The sequence below is a fragment of the Atractosteus spatula genome, chromosome 13 (assembly GCF_055471065.1).
Source record: "Atractosteus spatula isolate fAtrSpa1 chromosome 13, fAtrSpa1.hap1, whole genome shotgun sequence".
Lineage (NCBI taxonomy): Eukaryota > Metazoa > Chordata > Actinopteri > Semionotiformes > Lepisosteidae > Atractosteus > Atractosteus spatula.
Window position 1 is genome coordinate 21,105,771 of NC_142718.1, and position 14,798 is coordinate 21,120,568.

Consider the following 14,798-nt stretch of genomic DNA (forward strand, 5'->3'; position numbering starts at 1 on the left):
CCTATACTGGAGCCTTTTTTTGTAGACCTTTACTCATGTGTATCTGAATTGCTTTCTCTCTTGAATGATAACCGGCATGTTTGCATTTAATTGACTGAACTGTTTTTGAGGAGAGCACTTAGTGGTACGAGGTGTATTTCATTTATTAATGATTATCTGTTTTTGGCATTAGAAGTACTGTATCTCTGTAAGATAAGAGTTGGAAGTCTTAAACATGTTTTAGTATAGGTTTTAATAACCTGTGCTATTATTATTATTATTGACACACAAAGGGACACAAAGAAGGTTAATAAAATGTTCAAAAAAACTATGCTTGGTTGTTCTATACTTCTCTGCTTCATGCTTCCTAATGAAAGCTCTTTGGCATAGAAAAAAACAATTCACATGGTCTATTTACTGCATTATTTTTAGTGTTATTATTTTTAGTGGCTAGCCTATTGTTTTCACAAAAAAGCTCACAATCCATACCGCTGTTAACATTTTCATGCTTAAATCTAATGTCAGACATTTTGGGGGAAAATAGCAGTTGCTAAGAAAGTTAGATGTTCACTTATTTCAACCCTTTTGGAGAGATCAATATGGATTTGTTTAACATAAACACCATGCAGTTTGTGTTCTGAGTGTGGATATAAACAATGTAGCATGATATTGCAATTCAAGAAAATATTTTCTGTGATGTGCCCCTGTTACTGTCAGAAATATTAAATGAAAATTAAATGGCACTCAGTTGTCTTATTGGTTTACATATTCACCACATTTACACATATGTTCAGCCTGTTGGTATCAGAATTAAATTGATAAAGTTGACAATTGGATGAACAGTTTTGGAGGAGGAGATGTTTGCATGATGGGCCAATTTTTTTTCTCAATGTATTATGATACCTGCCAGGGATAAAGATGATCACAGCAACTTTTCACTTGTAGGCTTGAAAAACCCCTGTATGTTGATGCAGTTCACCAAGTTTCACTTCAGTTGGTACATTGGTTCAAAATATTTTGAAAAGCATTTGTCAGGTTGCCATCTTGGTTGATGGAGGGTGTGTTTTTTTTCACAGATTTAATGGTTTATGTGTTTCAGTGTACCTGGAACTTTCACTCTTTAGAAGCCTAAAAATGCTGTTTTTGAAAAGTACGTCAATCCGATTTAGAAATTAAGAATTGAACTGTGCAGACTTCTTTGTTGGTGAAGGTCCCATTCCTCTCCATCCCCCTATTCATGATGAGTCAGGGAAACCATCTACATTTCCATTAAGGATCAGATTTACTACTTAGGGTTAAACCAGATTTGGTGTTTGTCTTAACTCATAGAAAAGTATTTCTCATTTTTTTAAAGGATTCCTGGAAGCATGAGGGAGACTAATTCCAGGACTTTATTTTAACTGTGTCAGCACATCATACACCAGATAACTTATGCCACACCAGGCACTTGCGTTTCCTTGGGCTTGTCATTTTTGTCTCATTAAGCATAATGTGCCCCCACATCTACTCTTTTTTTTTTCTTTTGTGCAATCTCTGTACTCAGAGGCAAGAGAAGTAAGTTTACCATTTCACAGTGTGTTTTTAAAACTGCATCAGAGACCTTAACTAAAGATTAATATTGAAACTTGAATCCCACCCTTTTCCAAGATTATCAGCTTATTTGCAAAAATTTTGATTATTTATAATTTAAATGAATACCTATCTGCTTGCATTGATATTGTGATAGATCAGTTTTTCGATTTCAATACCTTTAAACTTTATAAAACGTGTTAATGATTAAACTCACAAAGTAAGAAAAAATGCTAGAGTAATGAGAAAAAACAAAGCACATTAAAAAGAAAAAAACACTAAATACACTCTGCTAGTACTAAGAGAGAGGAAATTAAAATAAATTACCCTTCCATAATCTATATCATTAGTTAGATCACGCTTTGAATTTTGAGATTATACTGAACATTGGGTCATATAAGGACAGGGGGATAATTCTCTGCCTTTTTCAAAAACATGGGTTAGACAATTGAAAACAAAAGGCTTCCAAACCCCTTGATATCCAGGATTGCAATTATTTTTTCCAGGCAGTAATCCATGGATAAACTGTAAAAAAAAAAAACCTGCCTCAAATGTTCCTGTTATTGTAAAGAAAAGACATCATTATGTTTGGTCAGTGTCAAAAGGTTTTTATAGATTGAAGGGCTACAGATTATTTCATTAGATCTCTAAGAAGAGCACAAGCTCTCAGCTTGTAGGTCTTATGTTTAAGGTGCCCAGTTAAATGTTTCAAATATAATAGATCAAAAGAAGATAACAGAAATTCTAGGGTCCTTAGTTAAATGTAGATAAATGCTTGGAGACCCTGATGTTGTTTTGAAGTACTCCTTTAAACAATAAATGAAGTGAATTCTCCGGAATGATGCTAAAAATTCCCTACATATACAGCTGCAGAAGAGGACACAATGACACATTAGATTGCAAGTTTCCATGTCACATATTATTCTCCAGAGTGGGCCTTCAATCTTCAATCTTAACCTTAGATTGCGGGGTCTAACCAAACATGTTACAAACTGATCTGCTGTGGAGATGTTATGTAGGAAGCAAAAAGCAACACTCTCACCACACAATCTATATGGCTGGAAAATATGTCTTTTCTTGTTTTCTCTACCTACACTAGAGTTGACTACAGATGGAGCAGTGGAATTAACAGCTAGCAGCAGTGGTCCTTACTGTGGCCTTATGTTGTTGACTTTCTGAAGAGTGGCCCTCTCTAATTTTAACAAGAATCTAAAAAATCTCATTCTTCAAACACACTCACAACTAGCATACAGTATACCCACTAACTGGAACCACAATAAATGCTTTTTAAGGATACTTTACATCAAGTTATTTATTCCTGAAAATATACTTTCTACAGGTTTATGAGATGGGTTTAAGTTTTTAGTGATATAATTAAAAAGAAACATAGGCATGTTTCCAACAGAACATCTTAGAGTCATTGGAAGGATTTGTAAAGTAAAAAAAAGATATGCATGAACAAAATTGTATACTCACTTTGCACTGATAGGTTTATAGTATTTAATGAGGAACAAGTAATAGGTTTATTCCATGCTGAAAAAAAGAAGAAAGAAAACACAACGTTTCGGCCGTGGAGCCTTCTTCTGGTGTGAGAAAGAAAAGGCAGTAAGCAAAGGTAATGCAGCGGGAGAACAAAGGCTGGGAGAGAGGAGGAGCGAGAGGCGGGTGCAGGGGACAGAAAGAGAGGCCAATCAAGAGGTGTGAAGTCAGAATATGTGTAGAGAGGTGTGAAATGAAACCTCCAATGAATGGAGAAAATTTAGAAGAAAAGTAGCCTGTCGTTAAGAGAAGGGGGAAGGTGTGATCCTAGCTGCAGGATAATTTTGGTTTCTGTAGTCTTTCTGATGTATGAGTTTGGAAAACCGTCTTTGAGAACACAGACAGAGAGATTGGAGTGGTCAAGGCTGTCAGAGGTGAAATGGGAAATAATGTTGGGAAATGGGAAACAAACACCTACTATGTCTTCCTCCAAATCTTTTTCTAGATCTCTTCGTCATACTTGCCCGCTTCTCTCACTAAACCAGCATTCCGTCTCATCACAGCTATCTGTTCCAAGACCAGGCTTTCTAACCACCTTCTATTCCTTTACAGATGTCATCGACATAATATGATCCCTAAAGGATTTTGCCTGAAATTTAATACCTTTTCTTTTGACTCTGATACCACCCAGAGTAACAATCAGAGACTTCTAAAACAATTTTCTAGGAAACTAATGCTTTCTACCATTTTCTCCATCAAAAAACAGATTATCCTTTCCGACAACAACATATAGGTGTATAGAGGTGTGAAATGAAACCTCCAATGAATGGAGAAAATTTAGAAGAAAAGTAGTCTGTCATTAAGAGAAGGGGGAAGGTGTGATCCTAGCAGCAGGATAATTTTGGTTTCTGTAGTCTTTCTGATGTATGAGTTCGGAAAACTGTCTTTGAGAACACAGACGGAGAGATTAGAGTGGTCATGGCCGTCAGAGGTGAAATGGGAAACAATGGGCTTGGAGAGATCTTTAATATTCACAGCCCTAACATGTTCTCTGAAGCGGTCTTCAAGTCTCCTTCCTGTTTCTCCAATGTAGATGGCTGGGCATTTACTGCAAGAGATACAGTAGATAAGGTTGCTGGAGGTACAAGATGCCATCTGGGTGATCCAGAATTGTCCTGAGGGGCCTTGAATAAGTGTGGTGTTAGATGTGTACTTGCAGGTGATACAGCGAGCTCTGTTGCAAGGGAAAGTGCCTGGTGTGGATGGTTGCTGAGGGCGGTCAAGGGAGCTGTGAGCAAGAAGGTTGCGCAGATTAGGTGGTCGGCGATATGAGATGATGGGGCGGTCAGAAAAGAGGGCCCCAATAGAGGGATCATCCTGTATGATGGAAAAGTTGTTGTTAATAGTCCTGGGGATAGGAAGTGTGTTGGGGTGGTAGGGAAGCACCAAAGGAATGCGGTTGTTGCAGCGGGGGTTCCTGATTAAGTTGGTGGTCCGAGGGGTGTTTTTGGCTCAGGCAAGGGCCCTGTCAATAACACTGCTGGGGTATCTTTTGTTGATGAAAAAGGAGTACATTTTGAGGGCTTGGTTCTGGAAGTTGATGTCATCGCTGCATCACCGTCGTAGCCCGAAGGAACTGTAAAAAAGGGAGAGAGTTTTTAGTGTGTTTGGGGTGAAATGAGCTATACAGGAGATAGCTGTGTGAATCCGTGGGTTTGTAATAAACCGAAGTAGAGAGTCAGGGGTAGTTGATGGAGAAGTTGATGTCTAGAAACGGAAGAGTAGTGGAAGATATGTTAACCGTATATTTGGTGAAATGATGCAGAAAGCACTTAAGCTGGTCATTGGAGCATGTGACAGCACCAATGCAGTCATCAATGTATCGCTTGTAGAGCTCAGGGACATAGCCAGTGTAGGAAGCGAAGAAGCTTTCTTCTACCCAGCCGACAAAAATATTGGCATAGCTGGGTCCCATTCTGGTGCCCATGGCAACTCCACTCACCTGTTGGTAAAAGAGGTTATTGAATGAGAATGCATTCAGTGTGAGGACCAATTCTGCAAGGCGTACCAGGGTGTGGGTGGGTGGATCAAGCACTGTGTGTTTGTCCAGCGTGTGCTTGAGGGCTGTAAGGCCGTCATTATGGGGTCATTTACGGTGTAACATTCGGGGCCCTGAAATTGGAAATCATTAAAAAGTTGGAGTGCGTGGTTGGTGTCCTTGATGTATGAGGGAACACCTTCAACCAGCAGTCTCATGAGGCTGTCGAGAAAGGCTGAGATGTAAGTAGTCGGACAGTTGCATGCTGATACGATGGGGCATCCAGGGGTGTCCGGTTTGTGGATTTTGGGGAGGAGGTAAAATTGAGATACCTGCGGATGTTCAATGATGAGCCAGTTTACCTCCTGGGGGAGCTCCTTACTGTTGATATGAAGGGAGATGGTGGATACCACTTCCTTTTGATAGTCAGTGGTAGGGTCCTGTTGGAGAGGGAGGTAGGCAGAAGTGTCAGTTCGTTGTCTATAGGCTTCAAAGATATATAAGTCCTTACGCCACACCACAACAGCGCCTCCTTTGTCCGCTGGCTTTATGACGATATCATCTCTGTTGCGGAGAGACTGGAGCGCCTGAATTTCTCCTTGGGTGAGGTTGGACCTGTGTTTACTGTGTATAGAGAGTGTCTTGAGAGCTTTATTGGTGCATTGGTTCATGAAATAATCGACTGGTGGAAAACAGCCAGAGGGGGGAATCCAACAGTTCTGTTGGGATTAATGTTGTTAACGACATCAATAACCGGATTATTGTCAGCTGCCTGTGAAGAGGAATTGTCAGCAAAATGTGCTCTGAGACGGATCCTGTGGTAAAAGCGGTTAAGGTCGACATTGGTCTGGGGGATGTCCTGCTTCCTGGGAACTAGTACAAAACTGAGGCCTTTGCTGAGGAGGGATCGCTCATCCTGTGAAAGGGAAAGGTCAGACGGTACAGTGGCAACAAGGTTAGGATTGGTGAAGGTGTTTGGGTTGTTGATGGTTTTCTTCTGTAGAAGATGACTGAGTTTTTTGTCCTTCTCTGTAGTGAGAAACTGGTAGTTTAGAATTGAGAGATCTAATGAGGTTAGTTATAAAGGGAAGATGATGTGGAGCTGTCTGCTGTAGAAATTCCTTAGCCTCTTGGATGTTGTTGTCGGAAAGGATAATCTGTTTTTTGATGGAGAAAATGGTAGAAAGCATTAGTTTCCCAGAAAATTGTTTTAGAAGTCTCTGAGTGTTACTCTGGGTGGCATCAGAGTCAAAAGAAAAGGTATTAAATTTCCGAAATCCTTTAGGGATGATATTATGTCGATGACATCTGTAAAGGAATAGAAGGTGGGTAGAAAGCCTGGTCTTGGAACAGATAGCTGTGAAGAGACGGAATGCAAGTTTAGTGAGAGAAGCGGGCAAGTATGACGAAGAGATCTAGAAAAAGTTTTGGAGGAAGACATAGTAGGTGTTTGTTTCCCATTTCCCAACATTATTTCCCATTTCACCTCTGACAGCCTTGACCACTCCAATCTCTCCGTCTGTGTTCTCAAAGACGGTTTTCCAAACTCATACATCAGAAAGACTACAGAAACCAAAATTATCCTGCAGCTAGGATCACACCTTCCCCCTTCTCTTAACGACAGGCTACTTTTCTTCTAAATTTTCTCCATTCATTGGAGGTTTCATTTCACGCCTCTACACATATTCTGACTTCACACCTCTTGATTGGCCTCTCTTTCTGTCCCCTGCACCCGCCTCTCGCTCCTCCTCTCTCCCAGCCTTTGTTCTCCCGCTACATTACCTTTGCTTATTGCCTTGTCTTTCTCACACCAGAAGAAGGCTCCACGGCCGAAACGTTGTGTTTTTTTCTTCTTTTTTTCAGCATGGAATAAACCTATTACTAGTTCCTTTGCAGCCTGCGCATGCTGACGCAGCTACCCAAATGAACTACTCCAGTATTTATTGAGTGCAGCCTTAAAGTTGTTCCCACAGTTTCTATTTAAATAACTTCTTTTTGTAATGCATATTCTGAAAATGAAAGTTTTTAATTCTTTCCCTTTTGGATCTGATTAGGGAAAGTGCAGAAAAGAGAGAGTGGAAAAATAAGGTATTAAGGGCTTTTCCAGAGACTTGCCAGTGCTGTGCCTTGTTTGTTTATGCTCTGGGTTATCTGTGCATTGTTACGCAATCTGATAAAGCAGCTATTAAATGAAAGACAGTTGTTAGGACAGAGCATCAGAATTCCTCCCACATGAGCAAAGCAGTGCATGTGCTTAACTGCTGCTAACTTCTGGAGTCTTGTTTGTTTGGCTTGGAGTGGTAGAATGTGCTCTGATTCAAGCCAGACTTTCTGGTTAAGGAGGAATTGAGTTTGGAATGACTGATTGTGGGGAAAAGAGGATTTTCTAATGTCAGGGGCTATTCTAGTCTAATAGACATTCGTATTTTGGTGTACATCTGTGCCACCCTACATTATTACAGAGTAATTATAATATGTGGGCAAAGGAAAGATACATATGAAGCATTCAAAAAAGTGCCACATGCTTCTCAATGCACTTCAGTCTAAAACAGATTATACTAAAGTAATTTGACCAGGGAGATTTATTTTTTCTTACTGTAATATGTAGATCTTTTTAATTACATTTTATGGTTATGTCTCAGTAAACATTAAAGAACGTTCTAATGGGTTCTTTACATAACTTTTGAAACAGTCTGTTCAGTAGCAATTAATATGTAACAATATAAATGCATATACATTAAGGTATGCATTAAAATTAAAGCCTCAGGAACACTTGTATTGTTAGTACCAATGGCAACTTTTAACTTCTTGCAAGTTAATAGGCATTTTCACATGTAATGTAATTCAGATACTGCAGCTTGCAAATCTGTTCTTAGACATCTTTAAGCATTATGGAGAAATCTTACAGGGACAAGTCATGCAGCCAACATTTATCAGTAGCTCATCTATAGCTTCAAGCAGTCATTCATAAAATGCGTACAATACTCAAAGAAAGTTTCTATAGTAACAAGATGTTTGCCATCATTTCAGTTATGTCATGTCACTAGAACAGACGTGATTGCTGTTGATTTTAGTTTGTGATGCCTTCACTGTAGCTGGGTTCAGCATGAGATCTAGTTCATGTTTCTTCTTCGGCACATTCTGCTCCTTGTCTATAGCTGTTTGTAATTCATTCATTTTCAGACTGAGATTTAGCTTCCTATGAATCAGGGCATTTAAGGAATGCAGGAATTTTACATACAAACCACGGGCTCAGAAAATGTGAATCATTCATTAATGGATCTGCGTTTCAAGGGAAGCCAATGTAGTAGCCAGGCTTTGGTGCAAAACAAACTAGAAGGGAAGAGTCGTGATGACTCTGACCTTTCAAATGGCAGGCCAGCCTCCTGAATCACAGAGATGAAAGCTCTCTTGACCTTCATTCTGCAATGCTAATGGAAGCCTTTTAAAAGATTTTGATAATTGCATAAATTGGCATCTCTTAACCTAAGCACATCAAAAGAGCTTACGATAGGACATTTATACAGCCTTTCATATGAAGTGGTGAGCACTTCGGTTAGGCAAACCAAGCTCTAAAATATACACTTTTTTCACAACCATTTCCTAAAAAACATTAAAATACAAATTCCAAAGTTTGTGTCTTGCCTTCAGTGAGTGATTCCTGAAACAAAAATGTTGTATATGGTATTGTGGATACCTTAACATTTTAATTTTCAAAATGAAAATGGAAATAGAGAAGTTTTTACGTTCTGGAGTTGACTATTTGATGAAATGTCTAGTCTTGAACATTAAAGGCTTCCGTTTTGCAGGGTATTTCTTAAAACAATTATACCTTTCACAGAATGCATTTATAATTTTGAAAATGCTCTGTGGGAGCATTTCATACAATACCTGTCCTGTTAATGTAGTTGTGTGCAAAGATAAAAAACTGTTCTCAAACATATTTTATTCCTAAGATTTGACATACTATTAGTTTACATTAAGTTAAAACGGAAACATCGTCCTGAACGCTGGCAAAGTACTTCATGAATGTCTTGCATACTGTGTATGTCATAATATATTACTAAGCCCTAAAATCCACATGTGGGGTCACAGGGTTTTCGTGTAGGGTATGATGGTTGTTATAACTGTGTTTCACAAGTCATTGCTAAGTTACCTTGCTTTACAGTTTAGCAGTGGCGCTCAAGCAAGTTGAGGTTAAAGTCTGTGGGTTTGTGTAGGTAGTATCAGATTGTGCAGCGTTTAAATGAAATTGATTTTTTTTATTTTAAAGCATTTAAATGAAACTCCAATTTTTTAGATAGCTGGTTTGGTCCCATATTTTCCCGTGTATCCTGCCTTGGGCCTGTTGCTTGCCGAGATGGACTTCAGCTCTTCCACCTCCCTGTATTGAATTAAGTGGTTAGAAAATGGATGGATAGTACCTTGATGTGCTTGTTGAGGTTTCCACACAGTTAAATTGACCTATTTTAGGCACAATAAGAGTGAAGGCTGGTTTGGATTTAAACTATTTTTTATTAACAGATTAAAAATTGTGTTGTAAAACTTTTTTCTTTCGGAGTTTTGTTATACATTGTGCTTGAAATTGTGTGTTGTTAAATGGAAAATAATCCAAAATTTGTTAGGATTTTATTAAATTTCTAAAGAATTTTGTCTAGGATGTGACCTCTCTGAAAAACACTTGCCAAAGAGTAAAAATATCTGTTATCAAATTTGATCCTGAGTCAAACTTGATCTGTTTATTTATTTCAATTTACTTTACTGATTTAGCCTAGAGCTGCAAATTAAAAGAAAATCAAATGTACACATCTTACTTTTGAGGATTGGTATCCGCTAAGAGACTTACCAAGAATATTAAGCTTTGTCACCCATAAGATACTAGTTACTGCAGTTGTTTATTTATATTGTATAAATTTATAGTTAAAAAATCATGATTTTGTATTGTACCATTGCTTTATTAGTGAAAGCAAATAACATACAGTGGGATGGATGTGTGGTTTGTGATAAGGCTATTAGAAGTGCATAATAATAATAAAAATTACACCCTGACACCCAAAGAGGGCTCCACAGCCAAAACGTTGTGTTTCTTTTCTTCTCTTTTCAGCATGGAATAAACCTTTAATTGTTCCTAATAATAAAAATGTCAGGCTGTGTTAATGGGCATGACCTTGGCTTTTAATTCTAATTTCGACCCCAGTTGTTGTGGATTCTCCTGTCTTGTACCATATTTGCATTTTTTTTTTTAGTTCTGCTTTAGATTCAAAACATTTTTTTGACAATGGAGTCTGTGGGACAAGTGAGCTAACTGTGAAAGCAGCGGAAGTTTCATATTTCCACTGCACTGTAGCACTGTTATTCCTATTTTGGGATTAAAAAAAACAGCATGGAAAGTGTACACATAATGTAGCTCTTAGTTTGGGTTTTTTTTCCACCTTTAATGACTAGTGCCAAAAATTCATGATGTTGTCTCTGACTTTTAAAGACCATATATTACTTTTGTTCTCTTATTTTCATGCCATACCTTTTTTTGAGAGGTATTTTAACCTTTCCCCTTTTGTACATCCATCCATCCGTTTTTGAACTACTTTATTCAAAACAGGGTTGCGGGGAAGACACAAACACACACTCCCACTAGGGCCAGTTTTCTCAGAACCCAATTAACCTACCAGTACATCTATGGGCTATGGGAGAAAACCACATCACCCTTCAGAAACCCACACAACCACGAAGGATACATACAAGCTCCTTGCAGATAGTGACCCAGGAATAGAACCCAGGGCCCCAGAGCTGTGAGGCAGCAGGGCTAACCACTGAACCACCCTTTGTAAAGTCATATCAAGAGAAAATAAGACATGCTGGCTGCAATTGAAGAGCAACATTAACAGTCATCACAAGCATGTTGCAGTTTTGGCTTAGCTGTTAGCATAAAATGGGCATTTAAAATGTATATCGAACAACAAACAGGATGTATTGTGGCCCCGTAATATAACATTTCCTGCGGCTCTATTCCCGTATTATTGCTACCATTGAAAATCCCTACTTAGTGAGTCATGATTCTAAGCATTTGAATGAGATATCCAACAATGCTCTCCAGTACTAGATACTATACAAGCAGCTTTCAGCGTATTATCACCATCAACATTAGAACTCCATCAGATTATCGAAGCTATTCTTAGGGCAATGCCAAACTTTTTTGTAACAGACACACTGACATTTTATTGAACAGACAAGATATAGATCTGCTGTTTAACATTCGTTATGTACATTCATCACAGTAGGTGGTCTACTGTAAAAGTCACAGTCTAGTAGTGTGTGTGTCCACCATTGGATGCAATACAGGTTGTACGTCTGTAACGCATGTTATGCATATGGTTGCTTATGTTGTCTTGTAGAAATATCAACCTTTCCTCCCGCAGGACAAGACCAAGCATTAATTAATCATTCCAGATCATTCCACAAATATTCCGTGAGGCTCATGTCTAACGAGTAGGTCATTTATTGTCACATTCTCGTCTCTAAAGGAAATCGTTCTTACATGAGCAGCATGAGGATACAGTATGTATGGTCGTACTGCAATTGTGCTCTTGTCACGTCAGGATAACCCTGCACAAAGGGCAGCACGTGAAATCACAGGACTTGGTCAATGTAGCGCTGTAGAGTCGGATTGCTACCAATCACTGTAGGTAGAGTTCTGTAGCAATTAGAAACTCCTGGCCAGACTATCTGTCCAGAACCTAAAGACCATAACTCCTGAACCTCCTCATCAACTGCTCTTTTGTACACAACAGTTAGTGTATTATCCTATATGTCTGTGCTTCAGTGACGTCCATTAGAGTGGTCTACATGAAACATTGACTCATCATTAAAGAACTCTTGGCTTCACTGCTAGCAAGTCAACCTGAAATGTACAGTAGCTTACACTAACTGATGTTGTGCTGACCTGTGGAATTGGTGTGGTGGTATCTAACTCTGGATACAACTTTATTTTGGGCTGTTCCTGTGTTTTTTTTTAAATACAGTATAGTTATAGAGTACAACAATAAGGTATTCTGAGAGCAAAATGTCCAAGGACATGGTATTGTACTTAGTGTAAAGAAAGCAATCTCAGGGTGAAAAAAAGAAAATATATCTGCTGTTACATTATGTTGTGACTTTGGTTATGTTTTATGCATAAATATTGAGACATAGTTATACTGCAAATCCCCCTCCTATTAATCTCAAGTTCCGTAAATGCTAAAATAATTTCTACTACATTTTTATTTTTAGTTATTTCCAATGCTTGGTAGAATTTTGCTCAAAAGCAACAGAACTGCATTTTGCATGTTTTTTTTTTAAACTACCACTTTCATTCAGGTACAGAAAATATTTTTTTTCTGACCAGATATTTATTGTGGGGAAAAAGTGTGCATAAATCACCAGTGGAGATTGTTTCTTGTACGATCCTTCTAAAGGCAGCAGTAGTAAAAATACACCATATGATGGGTGGTCAATATGTAGTTCTAGGGAGAGCCATATCCAGCAGGTGTTGTAGATAAAAATACATCATCACTTTCCAAACATGTGGAACAATTGGAGCAATTAAGCGTGTGGGAGTGATCACAGAATGGCCTCATGCAAACAATATACTGTACTGCTGAAGTACAGGCACTGACACAGACAATCCTGCACATGTGTGAGAAGGGAGGCTGTATGTTTAATTTTAAACACGGATACTAATTACTATATGCACATGCATAAATTCCAACTCAAGTTAAGCCATTTTTATACCTTTAGGTATGCAATAGTACATGTGAAGCAAAACCAATAGTAAAGTGTAGGTGAAATAAAAAAAGTTGGGGCACTTAAACACAACATTTGAAATGTCACAATCTTTTTTAAGATTGGGAGTAAGGTCTTGTATCCAGAGTCATACAAGGGGAACATTATACTATTTAACAATGAACACACAGCATATTTACAATACAACCATTAAGCCATACAACATACAACTATTTCAAATATTTAAAACATGCTTTCTTTACCTTAATTAGAAACGTTCTTGCAAAGGCAATTATGTTTGTCTAAAGTGCTTTTCCCATTTATTAATATAGTCTCTGTGTAATACAGTAGGTAATTTGCTGTATTTAACGAGAGAAAGTATCTTCCAATTATATTGATGTGATTATTATATTCTGTAACTAAAAATGTATCTGTAAATTTTGGTATCTTTATAATATGTTTTAGCTTTTAAACGCACTATGTTTCAGAACTAAAAAGGTGGTGGAATGTTTCTGATAAAAAGCCATATCTATATAGCTAGAGCTATTAGCTTCAGTTTGAGATTTTGAAATCAAATTTTCATTCAAATGTGAAAGTGACATTAGTGAGTTGAATTAACATTTAACAGCTCATATTCAAATACATACAAATATACTGTATTACTGCATTTAAACTGGAGTAACAACTTATTTGGATCATTGATTGATGGTTACAGATTAAAAAAAAGAACAGTTTTACTACAGAGCCTTCACAGATCTGAAAAATACACCATCAGAGTTAGCTCTTAAACTCGCTGTTTCATATGTACATGGTAAGTGCCGTAATAAGAAAGACAAATGAATCCTAACACACCTGACCTAGGTGTCTAACCCAAAGAAAAGCCATGCAGGAGGGCTGTTTTTCCCGTTATCTGTGGAGGACCTCCTAGTGACATTTGTATTAATAGTGCTCCACCTTAAGAGCTCTAATCTGTAGTGACTGTGGCTGCTCACAGCTGTGGACCGTATGGCAGTTGTGACGTGTTTAAATTCCTCACTTTCTTAAAATGTTTTCATTTAGACTTGACTGATTAATTTCACTTTATTGTCCTGTTAGAGGCCCATGGTAGAGGTATTCTTTTTGCTTCGGTTGCCCTACAGTACCTTTTGTAGTTTGCACTTGTCCAAATGTTTTTTTTTTTATGTGACAGAAAGCAGCTGGCATTTATGATCTTTCCTTTAAGAAACGCTCGCTTTTGTAAGATTGTTTTCTGATTCTTTTACTTTTGCCTCCTGAAGGGGAAGAGAATGTTGCATTGCATGATTCTTAGGGACTTAGGGTTAAGTCAGAATTTTCAAAGGAATCTAATAATTAGCTGAATAATAAACTTAAAATGTGAGTACAAATAACTTCTTCTTACTGGCAGTACACTGTAAGTTGTACATCTGTGATGCATGTTTTGCACCAGTTTGAAGATAATATCTTGTGGGATTCTGTCCCATTTCTCTCAAAGAGCCAAAACAATCTTGTGCCTTTGCAGTGGTCTTTCAGCTTACGAAGATACATGCCATACCAGCTCATCTACAGTACATATACTGTAGTCAGTAGAGCCCAGATCTGTCAGGTGGGGCATCCATGAGTTCTCATCTTGCAAAAAGATCTGCTGCATGAGTATGTTAAGGGTATGCAAGCTGAAATGTTGTCATGTTGAGGCGAGTCTGCATGAGGGGCAGCAAGTGATTCCCAAGACTTGATCAATATAATGCCATGCAGTCAGTCAAGTGGGGATATGTAGAACATGTTTATGCTCCATCACACTTGGACCTACCCATTGACTAGTCAGTTGCTGGGCATTCAGAATAATACTAACAACGCTTGCTGATGTTGATTAGTTAAACGAATCCTTGATTCATCACTAAAGAAGACTTGGTTCGAATGCTGGTAATCCCACCTGAGGTGTAACTCAAGCATACTAATGACACATACTGCTGTTTTG

General features: G+C 38.1%; 1 protein-coding gene across 3 annotated transcripts in view; it reads left to right on the forward strand.

The window, feature by feature from the left end:
• Positions 1–14,798, forward strand: part of hdac4 (histone deacetylase 4) — a 244,485-nt gene that overhangs the window by 40,791 nt on the left and 188,896 nt on the right. The gene's annotated exons all lie outside the window — the stretch shown is intronic.